Source organism: Centropristis striata, chromosome 17 (genome assembly GCF_030273125.1).
Source record: "Centropristis striata isolate RG_2023a ecotype Rhode Island chromosome 17, C.striata_1.0, whole genome shotgun sequence".
Lineage (NCBI taxonomy): Eukaryota > Metazoa > Chordata > Actinopteri > Perciformes > Serranidae > Centropristis > Centropristis striata.
Window position 1 is genome coordinate 20,423,346 of NC_081533.1, and position 26,754 is coordinate 20,450,099.

The 26,754-nt window shown below is 38.9% G+C and overlaps 1 protein-coding gene across 5 annotated transcripts in view; it reads left to right on the forward strand.

Annotated features, from left to right (window-relative positions):
* The first annotated feature begins 8,321 nt into the window (after nucleotides 1-8,321).
* LOC131989545 (receptor-type tyrosine-protein phosphatase delta-like) overlaps nucleotides 8,322-26,754 on the forward strand; it is a 189,386-nt gene continuing 170,953 nt past the window's right edge. For all 5 annotated transcript variants that reach the window (XM_059354782.1, XM_059354783.1, XM_059354784.1 and 2 more), the window contains exon 1: nucleotides 8,322-8,374. The gene's annotated coding sequence lies outside the window, so the exon portion shown is untranslated. The remainder of the gene's footprint in view (nucleotides 8,375-26,754) is intronic.

The following is a 26,754-nucleotide window of genomic DNA, read 5'->3' on the forward strand; positions in this document are numbered from 1 at the left end:
TTGAGATAATTATTCAATCATTACTTTGATTAATTTTCTGCATCCCAGATAATGCATCAAACGTCTGCTTGATGTCAATAGTTTTGAAAGTGTGAGTAGAACAAGGCTAACCAGTTTTGGGAGCGTGATTTAGCTCTAAATTCTGTTTTGTGGAGAAATTAATGTTAGCTGGTTGTGATATGATTTTATTATCATGGCTGCATGGTTGATTTGAACGATGTTAATGCTCACATAACACTAAGGGTTTCCTAACACCTGTAAGGGCTGCATGTGTATCCTTGTGTTTCTAAAACATCAACACCCTGTCACTGCTCACTTCAATGTTTCGAGTCGATTCAGTCCGCATTATGTTTGAAACATGCTTATTCTTCACCCCCTCCGATACGCAGGGTAGTGGCAACATCCAACTGAAGGAAAGCCAGGCAAATCGTTTGTGAGAGATCTTGTCAAACAGATTAATTCCCACCCTGGGCCTCGGGGTTCTGGGCCGTTTTTCTGTCATGCTGCTTTGCCAGGCTCCCTCTTGATAATACCCCAAAGATAAAATTAATTGTGCAGGGAGATGTGGGATGGGGAGTATCTAAAAGGACCTTGAGCAACACATGAAGCTCTCTTTTTCTCTCCGCTCCTCTGCATGTGAAAACACAGAAACAATCAAACCGTCAGAAGCATGACACATTGCACCAACGATCAGTAACTTTGTTAGGAAGTTTCTGGAAGTGGAAAGTCCTGTGAGAGATGTGAAGGGACAGAATCAACCCTCATGAAATATCCTTGTCTAAGAATGTCCATGCTCAAATTACCATCAAAGTGGAATCCCTCGCTTCATCAGCGGTTTAAAAGGAGGGCTGGCACGCCGATATTTGTCTACAAACGTCTAGTTGTACATCTGCAAGTTTACAGACATGTTCCACTGTTCTTTGACACTGACAATCAGAGTTCAAATGAGCTAAAGATGTGACAGCTGTATCAAATTCTGCACTGGGATCAGTCCACTGAGGAATCAACAAGAACAAGAATAAGAATCGACAGCCGTGCTAGGAGCTCTGTGAGGATGTACTTAGACACTCCAGAGCTTTGAGCTAAGTGCTAGTGTCAGCATGCTAACATGCTCACGATTATGATGATGGGAATGTCTTTAGTTTTTAAGGTATTTGGTCAGAAACCACTGGTTGATGGGGTGTTACATGAAAAGTCAGGGGATCACCAAAGTACAATTCTTCCTTAGGGCATCGGCTATCAGTCTGATCACGATTTAGCCTCTGGGGGCAAAGGATATTCAGATAATGGATATTTGAGCCAAGACTTTATTTTCCATAGTTATTATTTACAGTCTGATTAGCAACTTGACATGCAAGAATGGAGATGGAGTTGAGAGATAGGTTGCATTTTGCTCTCCACATGGACAGTTCACCTGCAGTCAACCAAAGCCCACTCAAATGTGTGACTACAAACAAGCAAACTGTTAAATATGGTCCTTTTCCCTACAGATTCATATGCAGCTTCTGTTTATAGACAATATGCATATGTGACATGACTGTGCTCACCATATGTCATGACAATAAACCTAGAAGTTCTTGAGAGATTTCACGAAAAAACCTTCAAATGTCAATACCATGGTGGAACTAAAAGATTCAGGGGATCCCTAAACATTAGGATTCATAATCTCCAAACCATGAATATCTGTACCAAACATCAGTATAGTTATCGTAATAGTTGTTAAGATATGTAAGCCATACCTCAAGTGTGGCTAAAAAACATTCCTCCCGAAAACATTTCCCATTAAGCTTTACTATACAGTATAGCAGTCAACAGCAGTCACACTCTAATGCAAAGCAGACCTTTCCCACAACCTCCTGTCACCACAATCACCATCAGAACATTAGCTAACAAGTGCTAATCCCTGCTGTGACTTTGTGCAAGCACACAATGTCTTAGTCTTTCAACACTGCCGGTCTTCAAAAGCCACCGAAAGACCAATTTTACCAAGAAATATTCCATAGAGAGGAAAGCAGATGAGCAGGTAGATTGTGGCAGCTGTACTACTTTTTTCAATAGCCCCTTGGCACTTGAGTTGCCCCTGTCACCTCCACTGGCAGATGGTGCAAATGAGCCTTTATGTACCGCTGCTAGACACTGTGGACAGGCAGCCAAGAGAGATCCAGGTTTGCATGGGTAGAAGACTGAAACAAAAGTATTTTTTATTTGGTACGGTCATGGTCAAAACACATCAGCGACTGCTGATGGTGGAACGTTTGCATAACTACGACTACGACTAAATCAGGTTTGTCCGCGGCCTTTTTTGCTGTGACAAATGCAGACTAGAGTGACAGTGTTGTTGCAATATATTTTTTGTTAGCACAGACGTTTGGGCTGTCAAGATTCACAGTGCAGTATGAATAAGAGATGAGATCATTGAATTTTTTGTCGGTACAGAATGCACATTTGGTTTTTTGTGCGAGGAGTCTTAGTGTAGTCAACGTGTAGTCCAAGAATGTTCTGTGCTTACTGCAAAACAGCCCTTGTAAAGAATATTATGTTTGGCAGTTTCCCTGGATATGTATTTGGATCTCATTTTAGTGATCATTTCACACACATACTTGTGCACACTCACGATGATACACAACCACACAAAAGCAGTCACAGTCCCTAGGCAGGCTACATCCAACAGTTTTGAGTTCAAGTAGTCGCCGCTGTCACAGTGTGACATCATCAACCGGGCTGGCAGAGGCCCAGTGGTGTCCTCCTTTGGAGCCAGAGATCTCCTCCAACAGAACTCATCCCGTGATGCTGCTGTGTCACTCAGGGGCCCAGACAGGCAGTGAGCGAGGATGACAGCCGGGAATGAGAGCTCAAGAACAGGTAGAAAGTATTGACAGGTCCCTGGGGAGCAATTATGAGAGAAGCCTAAGGGCTTGCTAAAAGGAACCATGTGTAAGTCTATTGAAACAAAGCCCCGACCTCTGTTAAGGGATAACAGTTCTTGCTAGTGAGATAGTCACAAAAGCAAATTTGATGCTCAACTAGTGACAGATTAATCACATGAACTCCAAGGAGACGGTCAAACTTAAGATTTTAGCTTAAAAGCAAGTTAAACTATTTGGCTTTTCTGTCATCTGTGAATCTGTAAAACAGAAAATGCAGTGATGTGATTAACAAGCTGACCTTTTTCAAGCTTTTTCACTGCTCAGCATTTGTATTTTTAAGCCTCTAAAAATCCAACAGGAATAAATTCAATAGCTGCCGTTGACACTCAGCACATCACTCTCCATAAAATACCTGCAAATGATCAAGGCAGACAGATAATGGCTTGGAAGAGGACTCGGTTTGCTGCCCTGTGACAGACATTTCCAATTAAAAAGGGTAAATAACTTGAGATTCATCTATTTCACCCTGTCCTGAAATTTATCAGTCCATCGTGCTTTAAATCCGCTCACCCCTGAAATGGTAATATCACAGATTTGGATTTCCTTGGCAAAGAAAAATGTCATACAGTTCCAATATCCTCACACTCCTATTTAAATCTCCCTGCCCTGTCTGTATCAGAGCTTTCATGAGGCAACCCAAGTGTGGGAGGGAGCTAGTGATAATAGTACACCAGCATGATATGAACAGTAGTTGGGACTGAGTTTGCAAAACTGTTGGATTTGATTTTGTGCATAACTTGTATATCAAGACACTGTATTTCCACAGGCAGGAATGGGATCTAAAACCCTAAACCTTCACCACCCATGGGGGCTGCTAGCACTATGTATAACCTATATTAAATGCTACTAAGCTATATGCTGAGCTACATTACAGTGTTTTATTAAAGAGCAGAGCCTTTTTCTAAAATAGTGCAAACATTGTTGTAGCAGCAAAAAAACAAGTCATACAGCAGTAGGTTTTTAAAGAAACCAAACACCCCAAGACTCTTACATTCCCCAGTTGGCCAAAACTGCCTTGCCTAACTATGACCTAAATCTGGCCCAGCTGGTTGCACAGACTCATGCTGCAGGTGTGATGAATGGGCCACCTTTTTCCCAAAGCTTGCCCAAGTGCTAATAGCTGGAGCTAATTCTGAGCCCAAATCGCCTCATGTCTGCATCAGAAAAACCCAGCCCAATTTTAAAGCTCTGGTGTCAGAATACAACCGAGCTTGCTGCCATTCAGCTGCAATCCCAGCACGACTCAGATGGCTACCTGGGCTACTCTAGATTAATTTTTACATTGCTTCTTTTTCGATTAACTGCAGCCAACATTAACAGAATGCTGCATCATGATAGTGGGGACGATCCATGGAAAAAAAGTCTCCCTTTTTTGTAAATAAAGTGACATGACTCATTAATGTGATGAATGACCATGCAATTCCCCAGGACCTCAGCATCAAGCCTCGGCCCAACCCCCTTCAGGCGTCCCTCTTGTGGGCCATTCCGGGTGAAAGCCGAACATTTAAACGTGTGCCTCTAAGTGCTGAGGCAAGCAGGTCCGCCGGCCAAATGGTTGCTCTTTTCAGCTGTTGGAGCTCCCAAGGACCCATTTCACTGTTAACATCAAATCATTAAATTCACCACATACTCAGTCACTTAGAGTTATAGGGAGATAGATAGCAAGACAAGGAGAGAGGGTAAAGTTAAGGAAGAAAGAAAAGAAAAGGTCATTGTCAGCTGGAAAAGCTAAATAGGCCACATTATTAGGTTGGAAAAAAATAGAAATAAAACTGACACTTATCTCTGGTCTTAATTCTTAGTTCCTTGTTGACCACAAGTGTAAATGACTGCATTTTAGTTCATAAAGGAGGGGATCGATACGATATTTGGCTAATGTGTCACTGTCAAAGGATCTGATAGTATTCTGCTGGAATAAAAATGTAATAACATCTCCAGCTGTGTCTGAAAATATCTGATAGCATCATACCTTCAACTCGTATGAATACACATTCAGATGTGGGCTAGAAGTGGAACCTTTCATGCAGATTTTTGAAAGGTTCCAACAAGTTCACTTTTTCTATACAAGTTTCTGACTTCTACTGCAAAGAAGAAATGGTGTGTCCATTCATTTTTTTTTTTTCATAAATAAATGGTATGAATGGAAACTATCCACAGCAGATGGTGTATTCCTTTAGATGTTCAGTATTTCTGGCTAAAGTGTTTTCAGAGTTCAGCCATTGTATTATTTCTTGCCAACTCAGGGTAAAAAACGTACTGTCGACAACTATCTTCCTCTTGTTTTGAAGGGAAATGTTTTATAATATCTGATATACATAATTTTAAATGGTCATCGGAGTTGTGTACAGATATGTGCTCCATGCATGCTTGTGGCTATATTTTTCTTTTATGTCGGACAAATAACTTGATACAAAACATCTAAATATGCAGTCTCATTATATCACTGGCTGTACTGTATAACAATGGCAGATGATTACTTGCAGATATGCAATTATGCTTATTACCTTGGCACAGGGAGCTCATACAGGATAATCTATTATAGCTAGACCACTTTCAAGACATAAAGTACAGAGGTGGTGTACCCTTAGCTCCAATGGGAGACTGGACTTGGTTTCTATGGGAACCAAAGTGCAACACAACCCAGTAAATGAGGATACAGCTGCTGTGCTCTCAGCAGAAGCAGTATGAGGTGGAATGAATGGGAATCTATTAAAACTAATAAAGGTGTACAGGCCGGGAGGAGAGAAAGGAGAGCACACTTTGTTTAAAAGAAAGATAGTTGGGAGAAGCACGGCACAGTGCACTCCAGGTTGTGTTTGACTTTGCCACTTTCATTACTTTGAGCTCTGTAATCTTGATGTTCAAGGCAAGTAGAGAGATAGCAGGTGAAGGCCGTCATGTTTGTACTAGTCTCAGTTGGGTACAGTATGAACTTACAGGTGCACCATGAGCTCGGAATCACTCGGATACAGTACTCTACGCTTCTCAAAAGATGAAATAAATTACTTTATATCATGTTGTCCTCCTTTGTATTCAGCCCTGGCTTCCACTGGCAATCAATTTTCTAAATCAATCAAGTAAAATACACAAAGAGCATGTTCTTCTTTTACAGTTTTATTTGTAGAATCTGTGTGCCTTTGTATTAGGGTTGTTGTTTTAATTGACAAATTTAATGAGCTACCAACTCGTTAATGGTGTAGCCTACAAAGACTGATTGACTAAAAGATTATGAGAAATGCACCTGCACTTATTAATACACAGCATGTGGTCTAGTGCATGCTGCTTATTAATTAGTAACTCCAGTGAAACATGTGCCAAATTCCCAGTCTGTACACCAGTTCCCCACTGAGTTAAGTCAAGTAAAGATTTCTCTTCTGTTTCCTTTATGTTCTATTTCCTTAACCCTTTATCGGGCGAAGAACCGTATTTGGTAACTTCAGTGGATATCAAAACTGGGTAATATTTTGAGAAAAAAGTAGCAAAATTTCTAGATTAAAGTGGCAAATCTACAAGAAAAAAAGTTGCAGATTTAAGAGATTTAAATTTGCAAATCTGTGCGAAAAAAGTCACAGATTTACGAGAAAAAAAAGCAACTTTTTTCTTACAGATTCACCACTTTAAATCTCAGAAATCTGCGCATTCTCGTAAACATTTTTCTCAAAATATTACCTCCCTCCCCTGGGTCTGTATGTTTTTTTAAACATTCTGGCAGTATGTAGTATCCTCCAATATTCTCTATGGTTGAAATTTGGAATTTGAAAGTATTTCAATGAGTGTCCTATTAAGGGTTAACAACAAAAATATGTGATTTATTTTATTCATGCAACCTGTGAATGTATGGTTATTTATCTTTACATACATTTGGGCAAATGTGTGTGTGCTCTGTCAAGTTTGGAGAATAAAAAAGTAGCAGCACCAGTCAGATGCCTCCCTCGAAGGGCCGTCTGTTTAGGCAAGCGCCCCCCTCACCCGCGTACATGGCATGAATAGAACAGAAAACAAATGTGTCCCTCCTTATGGTACGTCAGACGACAAGGCAGTCCAGATTTTTCAGAAAGTTTATTATAGGGCTAAATCAAAAACTGAATTTCAACACAATGCCATATGAAGCTTTTGCCTCAAGGGCCTGATTTCCTCATTCTCTGGTGTTTTAACAATGAGGCTGCACTTGTTTAAGTGGCCCTTGAGTTCAGCCTGTTTTCTGTAACAAAGTTCAAAGTACCCTAGAGGAGCAGACCACATCTCATGGGAGTGTGGCGAATAAAATCCTATCAGGACAGTCGTTATCAGACACATCAGGAATCATGCACAAAAACAAACTACAAACCCTTTTTAATCGACTTGTTGATCACTCAAATGTGGAAACACCAATAAACCATTGACAGGATTATGTGTTACATCACCACACCACATGCATACATGCATGAGATGCTAACAGTGAAGTGGAGACCCACTCAAAACTAAAAATAGTGCTTCAAAGTGCTTCTACTGGTCACAAACTCGACATGTTACTTTGACTTTTGGGACACACTGACATATGATTTACATTTTGGAGGGATGATATGATTTTTTCCTGGGCTTTGCCACAAAAAAACTCATCACATTTAAAATATGAATTAAACATTTTTTTTAAAAGGTAGCTGTGGTAGACATGTTGCTTGGTCTGTTGTCAAACATGAAAAAAATATTGGCCTTGTAAAAAAACTTTAAAAGTATTTTCAAAATCAAATTACAGCTAACAGTACACTTAAATTCTTAAATCATTTGAGGTGAGAAATATGCCATGCAAGAACGGAATCTTGATTCATATTTGATCAGCGCTGCATAGTTTCATGAGTTTTGCAAGTCGAACTGAATTTATCAAACTAGCTCCATATTAAGCAAACAGCTGTGCTTGGCCCATCCAGGGCTAGGACAAGTAGAAATCTGTCTGCCAGAATAAACCAAACAAGCTCGGCAGGTCTGTAAGGTGTCCTGGCCAGGAAAAAGGATGTTCTTGGAATGACTAAATGTCAAATGTCCCAACAATAAATAGTAGACAAGATTTTGTCAGAAACATTAAATATGCTAGAATATCACAGGAAAATGTGGCCATGATGGACAAAGGCATCCTGTAACTTTTGATAGCCTTGGTATTACTTGAGTTTGACTTCTGTATGAAATGAGACATGCACCTGCACAAACTGCTGCCTCAGACAGGATGATCCTCTTAGTGCCTTAGCAATCTGGGACACTATTCCCACTACTTACTTTTGCCAATTTGCTCCTGGGAGCCCCTGAGTCCTTGTCTTCATTAAGGGAGTTCCTCATTGATCAATCACTGTCAGAGAAGCTGCTCTGTAATTGCACTGTGGCCTAATCATGACTGACGTCTCAACCCCCCTCCCACTCTGTCACAGGTCTCAGGAGAGAGAATGTTCCATGACTTTCACACCTTCGACCTCAAGGTAGGCCTCTCTAAGGATTTTACTCTTCTCTCTGTGGTTTATCTTCAAAGCTATATGGTTTTATAATAGATATTATAACTCAAATTCAAATATTGGTGGGGGTGATGAGGACAGGTAAGTCAAGATAGCTGATGTGAGATGGATATTTTGAAAAATTGAGAAGCACCAGTGACATCACTGCTTTCTTATTTCTTATTTCTACTTCTTTTTGAAATACAACAAACTGTTGCTGATCATCACATGCACCAAAACATGCATAATTACTGACTAGAACTGCAAATAACAATATAAAAAGTCACAGAATACAACTACAATACAATAAGGCTTCAGTTGTAGGGCTGCACTTCCTGGCCTGAGTTCTCGATATTCATCATTCATACCACATTTTCACTGTGAACTGATTTATATGTGCTGTAAGACTTGCACTCTGTTTGTCACATTCAGTGAATAGGCCCTTACATCTGTCAAATGCATTACAGTGAATGTAAGACAAAACACAAGTCGTAACTGCGACAAATTAACAGCCCTTGACGTCTTTACTGAGGCACGTAGAGTGATCCACGAGCAAACAGCTTCAGAAATATGCATAGTTGCCTATATAACAAATTAAATGTTTTGTTAAACTACCCTTGTTAAAACTAATGCCTGACTTTTCTGCAATTGCAATGTTGTTATCAGGATACACTAAAATAACCTATCTAATTACCTTACATCACACACTCTGGAGCACTTATAATGAGCACCAATATACAGTATGTGGACTTTAAACTATTTTCTCTCTCATTAAAAGCAGAAGCATACCTTCTAGATACAAACATGCACACATCTGAACAGGTTATGCACGTACAATACACACTTGTGGCCCTGTCAAAAAATAAACTAAATTCCATCGAAATATAGGTTGCATTATGAAGCACATTACTTATCGGTAAATAATACAATTTCACCTCACAAAATGCTTCTCAAGGGGTCATGTACAACACCTGACACATTAAAGATTGATGTTATGTATTATGAACTTGCCACTTGTGTTAAACTAATGTTTATAGCAATTAAAATAAGGTGTCAAATAGTGTTCATTATTATGTAAAGTGTTGGAACTTAAAGTAAACAAGAAAAAATTCACAAAATACATTTTTTTCTCTAAGACTACTGATTCACAGATCTCTGCATCTGCAGTGCGTCATCCATGGACTCCCACAAACCTTACAGGAAAAAAAGTTTTATAACTATTCTTTTTTGGCTGCTTGACTACACAAAAAACACTAACAGAACAACTATTGTTCCAAACATAACTTAAAAAGTCAAATTGAGAAAAACATCTCTAAATTTATGTGAACAAAGCCAGCTGTGGAGTGATACATTTTACTGGCTTCAGGCAGAACAAACAGTCCAAAGTAAAAAAGTGTCATATATAAAATCACAGTTACTGTCACACAGCCTGGTTGTGATATAGAGAACATCTCTGTTCTGACCTTAAACTACTGAACTTTTCTTCCTCCTCTCCAGAGTTTTGTCGGTAGAGTTGGAGAGAGAAGAACACCTTTGAGCAGCAGTGGTAGCAATGCATTAATAAAGCCAAATAGTGATTCAAATTCAAGCCAGTACATTCTCATAAGATGTCCTTAAGAGCATGTATTTATAATATTATCTTTGTGAAACAGATAATCTGCTGCAGTGCTGCACAAAGACAAGCTTTATTCAGCTGTAAACTCTCTAAAACATGATTTTTCTTTCATAAAACTATGCTGTTCATTGATTTTCTTGTCTAACAACTAACACATGATGATGAGCAGCTGGTCATGGGACACCAGTGAATACTCCAGAATAACGTTTAAATATTCCTGCTCACGGTTAACTTCACACAACTGCAGCACAGTCAAAAAAGATGGCGAGTTTGCCATCAGCTTCTTAATCTGCGGTGTCACACCAACACAAATCTTTGGAGAACGAATTGGAAAAGATGCAAAATGATGTAAAAAAGATCAAGAGCGATTTTCTGGATTGAAATTGATATCTCTGCCATGATATTAAACCCACTGGGATGCAAAAGTTGAGAAAACTTGATGTGATTTTGTAAAATGATTTGCGAGTCTCCCATTTTTGTCACTGAAAGGGGTTTCGCACACCCCAGATTAGTCTCAGGCCTCTTGTGATCTTGCATTAGCACAAGGTTATTCATGCTTACAAACAGTGATTGGACTGAACGCCTACTAGACCTGCATTAAGTACTGTGTGTGTGTGTGTGTGTGTGTGTGTGTGTGCGTGTGCGTTCGTGTGTAAACATGGTGAAATTCTCCTCTCAACATGTGAATATTTTGAATCATTTTTTAAATTATTTAGATTTTTAGATTGCAGTTAGCAGCTCACGTAGGGTTTAACGCATGTATGTACATGACATGATCTGACATCTCCAAGAGAGGGCATGGACACAATTGCAAATACCCCCCTCCTAATATGCTAATGCTTTATCCCATGCCGTATTTCATGCAAATGCCTTTCATCGTATATTTTCAAATGTCATTTATATGACAGCTGTAGCACAAGCATTCATAATGTTTTGACTAGGGGGGAAATTGCAACACGGATCTCGGTCATTGTGAATTCTGCCCTCAGTCAGAATAAGTCAGGAATGCTGAACTCTCAGTCCTACAAACCTGATTGTTCTGTGTAACACTGAAAGCATGTTGTTGATTAATGCTAAGACAATACATACAAAGGATTATATGGAAATTGCATTTCCGCTATTGGACCTGGTCGAGATAATTGAGTGATATATATATATATATAAATATATATATATATATATATATATATATATATATATTACAATGACAGGTGGGTGGAGTTGGTCAAATAGGAGAATACATCTGCACATACACAGAATTGTACAATAAGGCTATACGCAGTGCTAACACAACTCAAATAATCATCCTGATAGATTTCAGTTTGTCTATTTGTAACATCCACACAACGATAGTTGTGTAACATCAACAACTAAAGTAAAAATTAAAGTGTGGTATTTCCCTCCCAGCCGATGAGATTGCAGGCACCTTGGCATTTACTAAGCCGGCTATGTCATTGTTTGCGATACCGTTCAGGACCATGTACTAGGAGGAAAGTTTTACATTTAAAATGCAATCAGCACAATCACCACAAGCAATCAGTTCCTCTTCATTTCACCTGATCGAGCCCCCCGCTAAAACGAGCCTGTTAAATAGAGCATCTTATCAGGCCTGGATTAAGTCTTGACTTTGATTAACATCTGTAGTCTGAGTTTAGAATGTCAAAGTTCAAGTTTGGGGGAAAATATAGTTTTTAAAAATGCAAAAGCACCAGGTGTCATTATCAAGTAAGACAATCACAGTGGCACAGGGTTTTTGGTCTTTTGGGAAGATAACACATTACAAAACATCTGAAAAACAACAAAAAAAAACTTGCCAGAAAAGGTTGACATTTTGGGAAATGCATTTATTCAAGTTCTTCCAAAAGTTAGAAGAGAAGACTGGTATGTTCCTCATACACTAAATATGAACCTGGAGCTAGCAGCCAATTAGTTTGCCTTTGAGAGACGACATCTAAAACCATTTCGGCAAATGAGTTATGCCTCTTTTCCACTCAACAAGGACTGCCTACAACCAAAGCTCACCCAAACAGGATGAACCAATACTACTCAGACTACAAACAGAATACAAATGGAAACCAGAATGTTTCCAAAATCTCATATCATTGCCTACAGATTCTGTATTATTTTCCATATCATCATGACTTGAGAGTAGAGTCAATCCTCAAATATGAAACTCTCAGCAAGAAAGCAAACAAGCATAGTTCCCAAAATCTTGAAATATCCCTTTAAAGTTCCCCTAGACATTAAGATTCACATCATGCATGTTGTTCTTAAAAAAAACTGTGCAGGAAAAAAAAATCAAATAATTTGTGTTAGGAGCAGTTGTAGAGAGCACATTAACATAACTGGGAACAAATGGCTTCGAGAGACCAACATACTGTGACATAAATTACACAGGTGCAGTTGCAGGTGCTGGTGCCACCTGCACACCTGCCCACTGCAGAGAGAAGAGGAGCGATACAGAATCAAACAGAACACCACACAGCATTTGTATTATGTAAGGCTTTGCACTCCTGCCTTGAAGTTAATTCTCAGTTTATCCGATAATAATTTGTAATTTGAGACCTAAATAAAATCATTCCAGTTGTTTGTCTACGCTGCTTCAGTGGGACATGGATTTAATTGTCTATTTTCTATCAACTGCAGGAGTTTTGCTATTTTTGATAGCATTGTTTAATGACTGAATCACAAAAGAGCAAAATATTATTTCCTTATTTTCCTGTGTAATTATTTTTAGATTAACAGTGCTGATACAGCATGGCGAGGCAACGACAACTTTAAGAAAACACTTGATGATTTGAATGATTTGCAAAAATTAAAATGTATAAAAGTGCTGTATTTGTTCATTAGAACATCCACAACAAGCAGTGCTGACTGACCAGCTATGAACATTTTATGAATTTCAATGTCACTACAGCTGAGCTCATTTGGGGAAAGGCAAAGCGAGGCCACAACGGGACAAAATAAACTGTCGCCCTGTTCACAGAGGCGTGGAGAGGTGAGAACACCTCCCCGGTACATCCTCAGACACATCTGTGCCCATGCCCCTCGAATGATGTTTCTTTTGTGGAAGAAATAGGTCAGCCGTGAATACCTGGCTCCTTCCATCTCAAAAAATCCTTTAACACACTTAATTAGGAGTGTAACTATGTGGATTTATTGAGTGTGAATTAAACATTTTTTGTTTTCATGAGCTGTTGTTGGGGAGCTGCACAATTTATCTATTAACAAAGGGAAGGCATTTCATTTTTCCACAAATCTTACATTTAAGAAGCTTCATTAGGAGCTGTAAAGGCACAATAATGCCAACTTGGCCCACATTTAGACACTGAATCATTCAGATAGCACTGCTGTGATTGCTTAATTAAATGCCCGGCTGTGTAATGACTTTGCTTGAAAAGGAATTAAATGTCTAAATGCTGCAGAATCTGCGTTGAGCTGAACAGAAATCAATGGGACATAGTGCTGGAACCCAAGGTGTTTTCCGACTTGTTTAGGGTGAACGCTTTGTATTGATGCTGTCCCTCAGTCAGTGAGTCAAAAGCTCATTCCTCTTGGTCCAAAGCATTGATTGGTGGCATACCAACGGTGTGCTTACTTTGTGCTTTCTGGAGAGGTCTAGGAAGCTAGTTTACAATGCCTTACAAGTCAGCAGTGTGTGTAAAGCTCCATTTATATTTAAATAGGTTGGACTACTAACATCCTTTATTTCACCCTTGAAAAATAGAGATATCCTTTCAAAACAATTTCAATATATTCAAAGGGACTATAAAAACATCAAACACATGATCAAAACAAGAAAAAAACGCCTCGTGGTTGTATGCCTCTGTCAACCAGTCACGTTGCAGGTTACATCCATATCTGTCTAAACTCATATATGTAGTGCATACTATGAAGTACTTTAATAAAAGGGAGTGACTCCACCTTTGGTAAAATAGAAGTTCACAATCACTATATTGAAATGTATCATTCTAGTGAATAATTTCTTGTAAAAACCACGATGTCTGCAGTAAATGATAATAGTGTAAAGGTGAGCTTTGACCTTTTGGATATTTTCTTCTCATAATTAGCATAGACATTTTGAATTATAGCCATTATGGATTGATTTTTTTTAATTTGTCCAATACATTGATTCATGAATACATTAAAAAAAATTGATGATGACAGCTTCAGCAGTACTTTGTGTTTAAACTAAGAGGGATACCTTCATTAACCGATCAAGGAGATTTTCATTTTCATAATTTTTACAATCACACATAACACATACAAGTACCCCGGAGCAGTTGGGGGTTAAGTGTCTTGCTCAAGGGCACCTCAGCTGTGCCCAGGAGGGGAACGGGCATCTCTCCAGCTACCAGTCCACACTGTATTCTTGGTCTGTACAGGGACTTGAACTGATGACCCTCCTGTTCCCAAGCCAAGCCCCTACTGCTGCCCACTAATTAGCACTAACTAGGAATTGTTGGCTTTCTAACACACTAATGGAGTGAACATGGAAAATGCTAAACGATATTATTTTGGCATTGCCATTGTGAACATGTTAGCATGTTGTCAGTAGAAATTAGCTCAAAGCCCTGCTCATGACAAAGCTGTGCATTACAGCCAAAAAGAGTATTTTTTCCCCCTAAAGTCCGCTTTATTAGCAAAGCGAAATACACATTTTACAGAAATATGCAGCAACAGAGGTTTATGCAATAAAAGTACTTATAGTTATATATTCAAACAAGTTTGGCGAATATTTTACATTTGGACCACATGTTTTCACAGCTTTTTGGTTGCAGCCAGTAGGTTAACAATGTTTTAAAGTCAATTTTAATTGCAAAAGATGAGGAATTTCTCAGAGGCAGAAAGTGAAACGCTGACGTCCAACAGCTGCAACACAACAAACTGGTTTTGTTTGGCAGCATAAAAAGTGAAAAGGAAGGAAATCAGTGCTGCGGTCAGCAGAGTAGAGGACCATTAACCTCCCGGCGAGGTGGGAATAGCCTATTTCATTTATGCATTGTGATATATATAGCCTAATAACCTATATTATATGCAATTATTATTATTATTATTATTATGGAGAAATATAATTCACTTCCTTTACATTTAGTAGTAATTATGTCCCAGTCAGAGGAGCGTGTGGCAGCGCTGATTGTAAATGTTTCTATTTGGGTGAAACCACTGGTGGAGGAGACGCTGACACTCCGGTGTCAGAGCCAGATAACGGTAAATATCAGAAGACAATAACATTTAATAGCCTCAGCTAGTAATCTGTTCAAAGAATTTCACAGTTGCAGGGTGCATTTAATTTTAATCAGGATTTTTGTGATAAATAATATTGCCTAAACATGCTTTGGTTTGTCAACATAAAAAAAAAAACACGGCAGTGTTTTATCAGCTCCAGGCATCGATACAATAATCTAAGATCAATTCTCCAAATTAGATGTGTGGACTTCACGCAGACTCAAATTTGTGTACATGAGCTAAGAGCAGACTGAGATCTGACCGTACCCTCCGCTCACGTCCAAACTGATAAATGCCGAGCCTTGCATATAAATGATCGTACGCCCACTTTACGCTCACTTTCTGGCGTACGCTCGTTTGATAAATGAGGGCCAGTGTGTCCAGAGCAAGCCCTAATTATACTTGTGTGTTTATGCTACAAAATATTGCATTCAACAACTGGTATGAGTTTACAATGTGTGCTTGTTGACCATTCAATGGCAAGACAGAATGGCAAAATTTTTCTCAAAATAACTTTTAGAGTCCAGATTTATCAGTCTTCCAGAATATTTTCAGAGTGTTTTACCATGAAAGCCTGAAGGCAAACATTAAAACCCATCCCACATGGAAATAGTTCTTGAAAGGAGTGCAGCCAACTAATCTCACAAACATTTGATTGAACCAAAGACCTTTAGAAACCGCCAAAGCTGGGAAGGGCGCACAACTCCTAAAATGACAACCGATTATCAAACTGCCTCTGGCTCGAGACACTGTAATCCCCCAGATGTTGCAGTCTATGAAATATGAGAGTCTGAATTAGATCTCTCAAACAATGTCAGCTTGTCTGCATTCGTAAACCCTCAGCATTTAAGTCACAAAATTAAGTTGACCCCGTCAGAAAGCTTAAGGACATGTAACAAAGCCCTCGGCAGTCTTATTACTTCATCTGCTTTCGTCTCATCTCCTCTGTGTAATAAGTTCCCACTCTAGCAAGACCACTGGGGCTAATAAGGGTTTTATCTGCTTTTGATATTAGATATTAACACCTCATCAAAGTTAAGCCAGCGGTAGGCTCGCGTCCTCCCTCCAAATTTACATTAGCCTAACAATGTCTCAAAAAGAAATCTTATCAAATTCAAATTAAGGGCGAGTTGAATAGCCAGAAGGACACCGCTACCCATCACTCAAGGAACATGTAATTTGGTTCTGCTGCAAAGAATACAAGCCTTCTTTGTAAATCACTGAGATCATAGTTTTCATGCAATAATGTTAATACTTTGAATTTGCTGCTCATAATCCTGAGCCAAAACAGAGCACATTTGTAGCATATGAATGATAAATGTTTAGCTGCTGGGTATGAAAATAGTTCTGAGTGACACAATCAGGATTTGCGGTTTTGAAATCTCTATAAATAGCAGCTCTAGTCAGCCAGTCTTTGTGAGTTTTACCTGAGGGGAAACACATTTGTAGCATGTGTTTTCATCAGACACTCGACACAGGTTGTAACCCTGTGGTTAGTTAGAAGTCATCTATGAATTAAATGCACATCAAAACTAAACAATTGTTAGCGTTTTATAAAAGCTATTAGAGAGAGAGGAGTTTGAGAATACAGCTTGTATAGCTCAAAAAGAACACGCCGATGTTGTTTTAAGTGTCTTCCTTATTTTAGAAGTCTTATTTCTTCGTAAAATTCTCAAGGTAAATCCTGTATCTGGAGCGAGAGTGCAAAGGTTTCAGACTTCTTATCATCCCTTGTGGCATCCTTTGTCAGGTTGTGTGAAAAAAAAAATGAAATATTAACTGGAAAATATAGCTTGGAGAGATAGAAAATAAATTACTTCAGTGTGGCAGGGAAAAGAAGATTGTGATATTTATCAAGTCAAGATGGAAATGCCTGCTAAGTCTGCGCCTCTACCTTGAAAAATTAAAGAGAAATCAAATGCCTTGGAGTACACAGCTATTGTGATGTAAAAAGGTGTGTGTTTATGTGTGTGCGTGCCTGCTTACTTGTTTTCTCAGTAATTTATTATTGAAATGTTATTGCTCAATATCAGCTATTTTTGGTGTGGTGTGTGGCAAAAGATAGAAGTCTCTATATGACCGTACTGCTTCTACATGGACTTTGCACAGTGACATTCTTATTATACATCTTTTCTTTCTGGAGAGTTGACTCACACAGTCCACAATTAGCCAAGCTGTACTCTCCAGTCTTTTAACACTCAACAGATTTTCTGTGAAACAGCTTGACTGGCAAAATCTATAATTGTACAGATAAGTGAACATGTTAGCTAGATAAAGGTTAAACTATCAGGGATATGTTCTCCATCCATCTAAAGCCAATTTTACACATTCAGCTCAAGCAATAGTGGGTGGGTAAGGGGGGGAAAAACCTGGCAAGTCAATATTGATTGATCTGAAGCCTTAGCAATTACCTCCATGTGCAGAAGACCATGTTAAGGTCAGTATTATCTTAGCTCATTTTATGGGTCAGTGCTCTGGCTTTAGCAGAAATAAATTAATGGGGTAAACACTTTAGTTCACCTTGATGAAATTTACAGCAAGTGTAAAAGCTTTGCAAAGGTGGAAGGTACAGTGCCGGGGAGTGACCCTTGATATTTTGCTGAACCTTCAGGAACTTGGGTGGTAAAATGCAGTCTATAAATAACAATCAATCCCCTACAATGAAACTGTAAGGGTGCAATGATAATGCTGTATAAATGTAATGAGCCTATTAAATTCATACACTTCTTAAACCCATTTTGTTTTAACTGCTGAATGATGACAACTGTCTCTACAAATGGCATCACATAAATAGCCACAGTTACAAAATATAACATTTTCAAGTTGATATAATACTGTATGCTTCTGCTTCTTGCACTTGCCATATGCAATGCACTTTATATGCAAATATGCTATCATACAGCAAAGACTATGTGGGTGTGACAAAATGTTTTAATACATCTATGTAACTGTGCATTTAAGACCCATCACAGTCTATCCAATAATAACAAGAGTTCTCGACTTTGCATGTTATTTCTTGACACCTGTATGTATTTCACTAGAGGGAACAGGGGGAGCGTTATTAGTCAACCAAAACATTCCATCAGCTTTCGGTGTATCGGCATTCTTCTGTGGCCTTCGGCTGACTCACAAACAGCTCTGTTATGTTCTTAAGCCCAAAATAAATTCAATTTCCAATGCAGTGATCTCCTTAATGAAAAGTCAATGTCCCTCACTCATTGACGAGCTCCCAGGGGGACAGTCAGAAAGATGAATTTATCAGCAGGCCGGAGACTGCGCCCTAGGGGACACCACCCCTTATGATCAAACAGAATGCTACAGAGTGTGTCCAACCAGTCCTCCATTATTACCCAGCTTGTGCTCTTAATGTGAGCCGACGGAGGAGGGATGACAGTATTGATCTAATGAAAGTGCTATTTATTTTCTCACAAATCCTCTCACCAGTGATTACAAAAGCACTCCACTATTGCGGCCAGCCTGTTCTCAATTTGTTAAGTGTACTGGGTGACAAGTTGTTTGCCTCATATGCATGCAGTGTTATCTTGCCATGCTTATTTCGACAGAGGGTCATGTAATGTTAAAACATGCCACTGCAATATCTTTTAGTAATGTCTTTTTGAACAAAAAATGTAAGCATAAACCTAATTTTACAACAATTTCCATGTAACTCTTTTTTTTTTTTGCATAATTTCAGTGGAAGTTCTGCATTGTTGGGCTGCATCCAGTTCAGAGGTTTTTGATTATTAATAACACCATGTCTTGTCAGCAGCTCTCTGTGATAAGGGGGACATGAGGTTGTTGTCACGGCATATGGTTAACAGTACTATAGATAAGCTTTAATCCCACTAGGCTCGATGTAATGCATAGCAAAAGTGATGGCAGCACAGAACATACACATGTGTAAACATCGACTGCGGTGGGGGGAATAGTGTCGAAATTATACACGGCAGAGAGAAGAACATGAAATAGGTAGCTTACGACGCAGATGTAATTTGTGCTCATCACATTCATTATTCCATAAGTGCAGCTCTTGTGTAGCTTTTACTCATGTGACCCACAACAGGAAATCATGTGTAGTTTAACATGCATGAGCATATTCTACCCGTGGCTATGCACTCATGAATAAAACACGGAAATATGGATAATGATCAAACTCATATGTTTAAGCATGAACCGCTATCCAAATACTTAAATGTGACTCCATACCGTTCTCATAATAAAAAGTTTAAGAATGGATGATCATTTAAAAAAGATTAAATCTCTCTTGTACGTATATATTTTTTAAGTTACTAGTATTCCGAAGCAGTAATTGCATATAGTTTTAATTGGTAATCATTATGTTATGTATTTTGCATATCTGATTAGCTGCACTGGTATGTGCTAAATGTTATTTAGATTATCAAATTATAGTCAGAGCACATACACTTACATATTTGTTTCAATATTGAAGTAAATTAGTGTGTATTGGTATGATATACATAACATCAATAACTCAAGGGTTTCCCATGGACTATCGGATATTACAGTACTTTTATTAAAAAATGCACAAAAGTTGGCTATAGCTGAGTTTATGGCATAGTAACCATGTCAGGTTTGCTGCAACATATGTAAAGCTCAGTTATGGGATTGGTTATTTGATACTGATAAGGACCAGAAATCTATGTATTTGTAATAAAAAAAATGATTTAATCATAGTCAAAAGACATGTGCACTCTGTCAGGATACACCTCAGCCATCCAGCATTTATAAATTTTTTCTGCTATTCTGTGTATAATTTATTTGACATTTATCACACAAATGTTATTTTAACATGCATATATAGAAGCATGCATACTATTCTGACAATTAATAAGTGTATATATGTTGTATAAAAATATGTGTCTTGTCTTCATATGTAGGATGGAGTAAATATTTGAGCATGGCACACACACAAAAACAAAAACTAATTGGCTAACTACCTATGGTTATACTATAGGTAAAATAGTAAGCCGTCGAAAACGTATAGTATCACGTCCATAGAAAGTGCAAGTTTGCCATATAAAATGTTTGCAGACTGCTGTAGATATGGCTGCTCAGCAAATCATAAAGTTTATATAACAGGAATCATTTTTTTTACTATATTTGCATCCCATGAGAAAAATACATACCATCCATCGCAAAAGGGGTCTAATTTATTGGATCCTTCACAGATAGAGGATCTCTGTTCATCTCAGTCTCCAATGTGTGAGCCTCTCTCTAATGTGGCTGTACTGCCCATAAACAGACATTGAGTGATTAGCGCTGCTCTGCCATTGACATCATTTGCATTTTAATAGACCATAATTACAACTCGGGGAAAATAAATTGCAGTTTGAAGAATGTTTGAATTACTCCAACTCTCCGGCTCTCCTTGCGAGATAGCACTGAGCATATGCAGGAGCTGCCTGGATGGTTAATATCAGGTTCAGAAATGTACAGAGAAGCAGGATTGCAAACTAAAAGGAGCAGAAGAGGACAATGTGGGCTGCATTAATGTCATTCATAGCATAAATCAACGGTTTTGATACTGAACATTTTTCATAAATTAGATGAAACACACTGCAAATTGGGTAGCAGTATGTTTTACAAAACCACTGAAAACTTATCTGGTACAGAAAAAAAGAACATTCTGGTAGGAGTTCAGCGTTGCTTAAGGATACTTCACTGTACAAATAGCTGTTGATAGACACACTGACTATTTCTGGGTCCAAATCTGTGACCTTTCAGCTACAGTACATGTCTTTTATCACGAGGCCCCCCTGCCGCCCTCCTGTAGATTTTTACTTTCTCATTAATGCCTGTGATAATTGCAGTTGTCCGTTTAATATCCCCCAGTCTGTCTTATCGCCGCACCTCACCTGCTGAGATGTGACACCTTCCTAGGATTTGCCGAGGGATGTCTAACCCTGGCAGCTAAAGCCCATGTGACCCTGTAAGCAAGAGTGACAACACAATAATACTCCCCGCGCCTAATCTTTCATTGGTGGATTATCAGATTAGAGGCCCCAGTTGTTTATGGGCTCGGTGACTATCGAAAAAGTTGATCTGTCAAGTTTATCTTACACTTGTCGTATCAAGGCAGTGTTGGACCATACAGTTGGCTGTGGATGGAAGATAAGGCCGACATAGCTGAATGGAACCGCCGGAAAATGAGAAACAAGGCTTTTCTTTTTACTCCAATGATACACTTTATCTAGTTTAAGAAATGGACCCTACCAAAAGCATTACAGCTCTTTTGGATTCACTTGATTTCTTTGACCTCTTTGGCGTAACAGAGCTGCCCTTTTTATTTTATTTTGAAAGGAGATATCAGAAATCATCCACCAGTTTAAGACTCAGGTTAGTGGTTAGGAATCAAAACTTTCAAAGAGGACATAATCCATCCCCTTTCAAGCTGCCCCTTTGTGGCATTTCAAAGACCTGAACCCATATAGGTTTCCTATCAATCTGTTGTTTTGACAAAGTAACAGGATAGAAGGAGTCCATTACTGGACCTTTGGATGGGGTTCACTAATTCAGGCTAACTGGTTTCTTTCCATTACAAAGCAGTGACTCTGAAGGTCGCGGCCTCTTCAACTGTGACTGTCAGAAGATATCTGTGAATAACAGTCACAGATGAGATCACTATCTTTATAAATCTGGTCTTATCGGATTTGCAAGGCAAGGTGTAAATGTTTTGACATCACCCCTGGTAGGATGGGAAGTTGAAATTCCAATTACTGGAGAGGCATCATTTATATGATCAGAATGATAAATAAGCACAACAACCGTAATGATAGAATATTATTCACGCTGTTTTGAGCAAACTGTACAAATATATCTGTCTCCTGTTTATGTATGCATGTTCAGAATAATTCTTTGTCATTTTTGCAAATTACATTTTTTATAAAAATGTTAAAAGGATGCTTTATGTGGGCTAAACTTAAACATTTTTTATCATTAAAAATTGGGATAAATGTAGCGTCTTGTTAAATGTTAACATTTTACTCCCCAGACTGAGGCTTTTGTGAGTTAATCTAACAGTGGTTGTGTCATTACATATGAAAACATAAGTTTTTAGCAGTCAGTCATTTGGTTTGGCTTCATCATCAGGTCAAATACCTGCAACATTACCTTAAGCATCAGCTGTCTAATGCTAACTAGCAAATGTTAGCATGCTAACACAGTCTCCTAAATTGGTTAATATTCCAAAAAGTACACCAATAGAGTAAACATTAGCATGTTAGCACTATAATCAGCATGTTAGCCTGCGGACATTAGAATCAATCGAAGCACTGTTCTCACAGATCCATTACTATGGCTGAAGACTCTATTGGCTGTAAGCACGCAGATCTGAATGATAATGTTGGCAGCAGAGGCTGTCACACATGTTTTCTAGCTTTTAGCAGAAAGAAAACTGTTGAATTTACAGGGCATTTTGTGGCTTACTCCTGCAGAATCCTCTGTCAGCAAACCCCTGCCAACTATATTCCACATTCACTGTATTTAGTGGATCACATTCATCAAACAGTGGCTTAACTGTTTGGGGATGCATGTCATCACAGTTGTGATTCATCTAAAGCCCCTTTGAGTATTGGGGCACTGGAAAGTGCCAAACAGCCTTAGTTTGAATTTATATGTATAAGCACATGACTTATATTTCAGAATAGTAACAGCAGAACACCCTCCTAAAAGGATAATAATGATTTCCCTATGCCCATTCCCATCTTATTTATGGCACAGCAGACTGGTTTGTCACTTCCAGCCAGTGTGATTATTCACCTGGCGTGCATATTATTCTAGCAAATACCACAGCTATAAAAAATTTTCATATTTCATTCCAGGGGTTTGATGAGAATGCACTGAATCCCATTTTCCAAAATATTGGGTACTCCGTGCGACAAGAATATGGCTTCCCTGATTACATTATGCCTCGGAGCTGTGTTTAGCCAAATGTGCATGACTTGCAAGTATAATGTACAATAGCCTGCTGCTAGTGTGTCACATTAAGAAAAGAAAAAGAAGATGGAGAGAAGGCAGGACAAAAAGGTCCCCTTTCATCATGCTATTTTCATGTAGATGAAATCCTCCAAGTTGAATTTCTCCGTCACTGAAAATTAAAACTCAGTGAAGGTTGTGTATTTCTAGTTACAACAAACTGTAGGGCCGTGAAATACTGAAATGTCTTGAATGATTGTATTTTAAATTGTGGCCTTGAAAGAGTTTAGTGTTTCAGATATTAAAATACATTTCGTTGGCTCAAAGTCATTTCTAACATAGGGAGCAATCACTTTTGAGCCCAGTCACATTGTTATATATTTATATTTGAATGTATTTATGTTATTAAAGGTCTTTGTTAATATTATTACATGTCACTGTAATTTCATTAAACACACACACACACACACACACACACACTATTCTTGAAATAATTATTTTTTACTCAGAAACTACCCATTTCATTCTTTCAAAAGCAGACAACTCTCCGTATATAAGACCAAAATCATTCCTTAATACTAAAACAAAGGGACCTAAGCCACAACTGGAGGCAGTCAGTAGCACAGATGTCCACCACATGGAGTGGACGCAACTCATTTGTTGCACTTTGCAGTTATTTATATATTTCCTGGGTCTGATATAGGCAAACATCTGTCACCTTTGCCTAAGTGCCTGCTTGTATGATCCATGGACTATGTTTCAGAATAAAACACCCCCATATTGTTTGGCTCTCCGATCCTGAGCTCAGGTGCAGAATCCTGTTAGGCATTTGGAATGCCCTGCTGTTGCAATAGAGGCAGGCAAGTCCCAAACACCTGGAGACCTCATGTGTGCCACCTGAATTAGCAGTCGCGGCCAAGCTATCATATGGCTTTGCTTTGTTTTTCAATGACATCATACCTTCCTTTCATTTCTTTTTTAATTATCATAGTCAAGAGTAGGTTTGCTAAGCTAGAAATATAATTCCCTAAAGTGTATTTAAATATATATAGCCTCTGAGTAATGAATCTATGGATATAGGTACACTTATTTAGTTTTACAATATTTGTGGAATAAATAAATAAATAGACTTCAATGCTTGTTTGCTGGAGTGGTCAGTGCCATAAATGGCCTTAATTGTTCCTGTGCCCATTCCCATAGGCCATTTGCTAATGGCAGTGAGCCCACCCCCAAAGTAAATTAATTAAATGGGCATAGTGCCACACTTGTGGAACAAAATCTGACGCTCTTGTCTGAAGCATTTGAAGTGTCACTGAAGATAAAGGATGTCGGAGAGCTTCTAATTCTCAGAGCCCAGCCCCAAATAGCCATCTGTATTCTCATTTCTGCAGCACTCACTAAATCAACACTGTCGACACAAGCCTGAGGATGCCTCGGCACAATCATGCATGACAACATCAAAGCTTTTCTTTATTGCCTCTCCTCTTCATTTTTCCCCTCCTCAGCCCCTCTTAACTGCTATCTGGAGCTAAAAGCAGTGGTAACCGCGGCAAATATTATCTTTGGGGTTAGTGCAAACACTGAAAATCCAAGCTGTCTCTTGTCAATGGCTTCAGTCGCAGCTGAAAGCTATGCTCAAGGATGATTTTATCCTGGCGGAGGCGCAAATTTAACATGGGAACCCGCATGCATATGGATTACAAGGAAAGGTTTGTAGCCTGATGTGTGAAACTGCGGCCTTAGAAAAGACCTCCTATCCTTTATAATAGACTGTTCAGCATTCTTCAGGATCTTCCCCTAATTGCATGTCTTTGTTCCTACCTCAACATATTGACAACCATAAATCTCTAAAATGTCGAATGAGCCAAATCCCCAGATTTCCATGAGCGGGATGTTTCAATGATAAGCTGGATCTGTCATTGGGGAGCCACTCAGCACCCACAAACAGATTGAGCAGGCATCCAAGATGGATCTGTCGACACTTCATTCTGCATATCTCTATTTAATGATATTATATTTCATTTCCCGAGCAAAGAAAACACCATTACCCAAAGCAGTGAGTTGGAACGAGCCATTCTGCAACAGATTCCAGGCCTCCTTGGTGGTACAGTAATTGAATTACAATCGCATATGACACAAAGTTTGGAAATTATTGTATTTGTTTCCATTTGTTCCTTCTGTGTTACATACTAAGCTCAACTTTGCACACAGTTGAAAACATTGAAGCATACAGAAGCATAGTACTGTCAAATACTACAATAGAGGTTCTAAGATCTTCAGTGGACACTTAATTCCACATGGAGCCTTACTACAAACTACAAAGAAAGTATTATGCTATGCACGGATGTGGGTAAAATAATATGGGCTGCCGTCTGTAGCATGCCATACAATTCCATCAACTTTTTAATTGAGCATATAGGAAGATATGGGTGGCCAACCAACAGAGAGGTCACAAGAAATGGCCCTTGGGCAGCATTTAGGTTGATTTCTGACAATCACTCTGCCCGGACCCATATTGATAACTGCCTGAAATTCATTTCGCTGGCAAATGTGGTTAAGTGCTTTGAAAGCCATTGGGGTTTTTCAAAAGTGTGCCCAGTTGTTTTGACCACAGATTGAAAAGCAGTTATCATTTCAATGGGAGCGATATGCTCATAGGGGAAAGGACAAAGAGGTCAGCAGAAGTGGAGTAAGTGCTCCCTCAGGCACAAACACAAGGCCATTCAAAAGGCCCCACAGAGAGACCAGAGGAAATTGATTTCAGCTTTATTCCTGGTCAAATGCATGACTCTGCTGGCGGGTGACCCAATGGTGGACCTGTCCACTCAAATTAGGAAACCATTTGGAAGATATGGCCACATGTGAATGGCCTATCACAATCTATGAATATTGTGCCACAATAACATTATTTCACACATCAAAACATCTAGAGGTCATCCAGTGCTCCTGTTTTGTGAGTGATGATCTTTTTGTCGGGGCAGACCCCCATCTACTAAAGTAGTTTGTGATAAGTGCACTGTATGGTCTCCACTGGCAAAACTGAACAGTGACACTGTAAAACGTTTCTGGGCCACTGTCATTGGCACAAATTACATAAAGACATAAAAGCTTTCGCTAACGGCTGCATGCATTTTGACAAAGGAGGAATTGGCACATATTTTTTTCCCATTGATAATGGAGAGAGAGTGCTTTCAGCTCCGCTGAGCGCCCCCAACACCGATCACCCATCATCATCCCCCTGGAAAAGGCAAGAGGGGTGAACGTAGGGAGGTGGAACATGCAGTATATCAGCTGTCTGATAGTTTTAACACCAGCTCAGTTGACAGGTCTTTGAATGGCTATGTATTTATTTACTTAACTACTTAGTTATTCACAAGCAGAGAGGAAACCATTCACATTGCCTAGGATGTGATGGTAATGCTTTAATTAGAGTCTCAGTTCGAATTTCCACGCAATCTGTGCTCTAGTGCATCAGTGCACCTAAACTAGAGCTAAGAGACTGGTTGAATTCCATGTGGTACAGAAACTATATTAACATGGCACACATACAATTAGACATGCAATTCTTCTTTTTAGAAGGAGTGGTAGT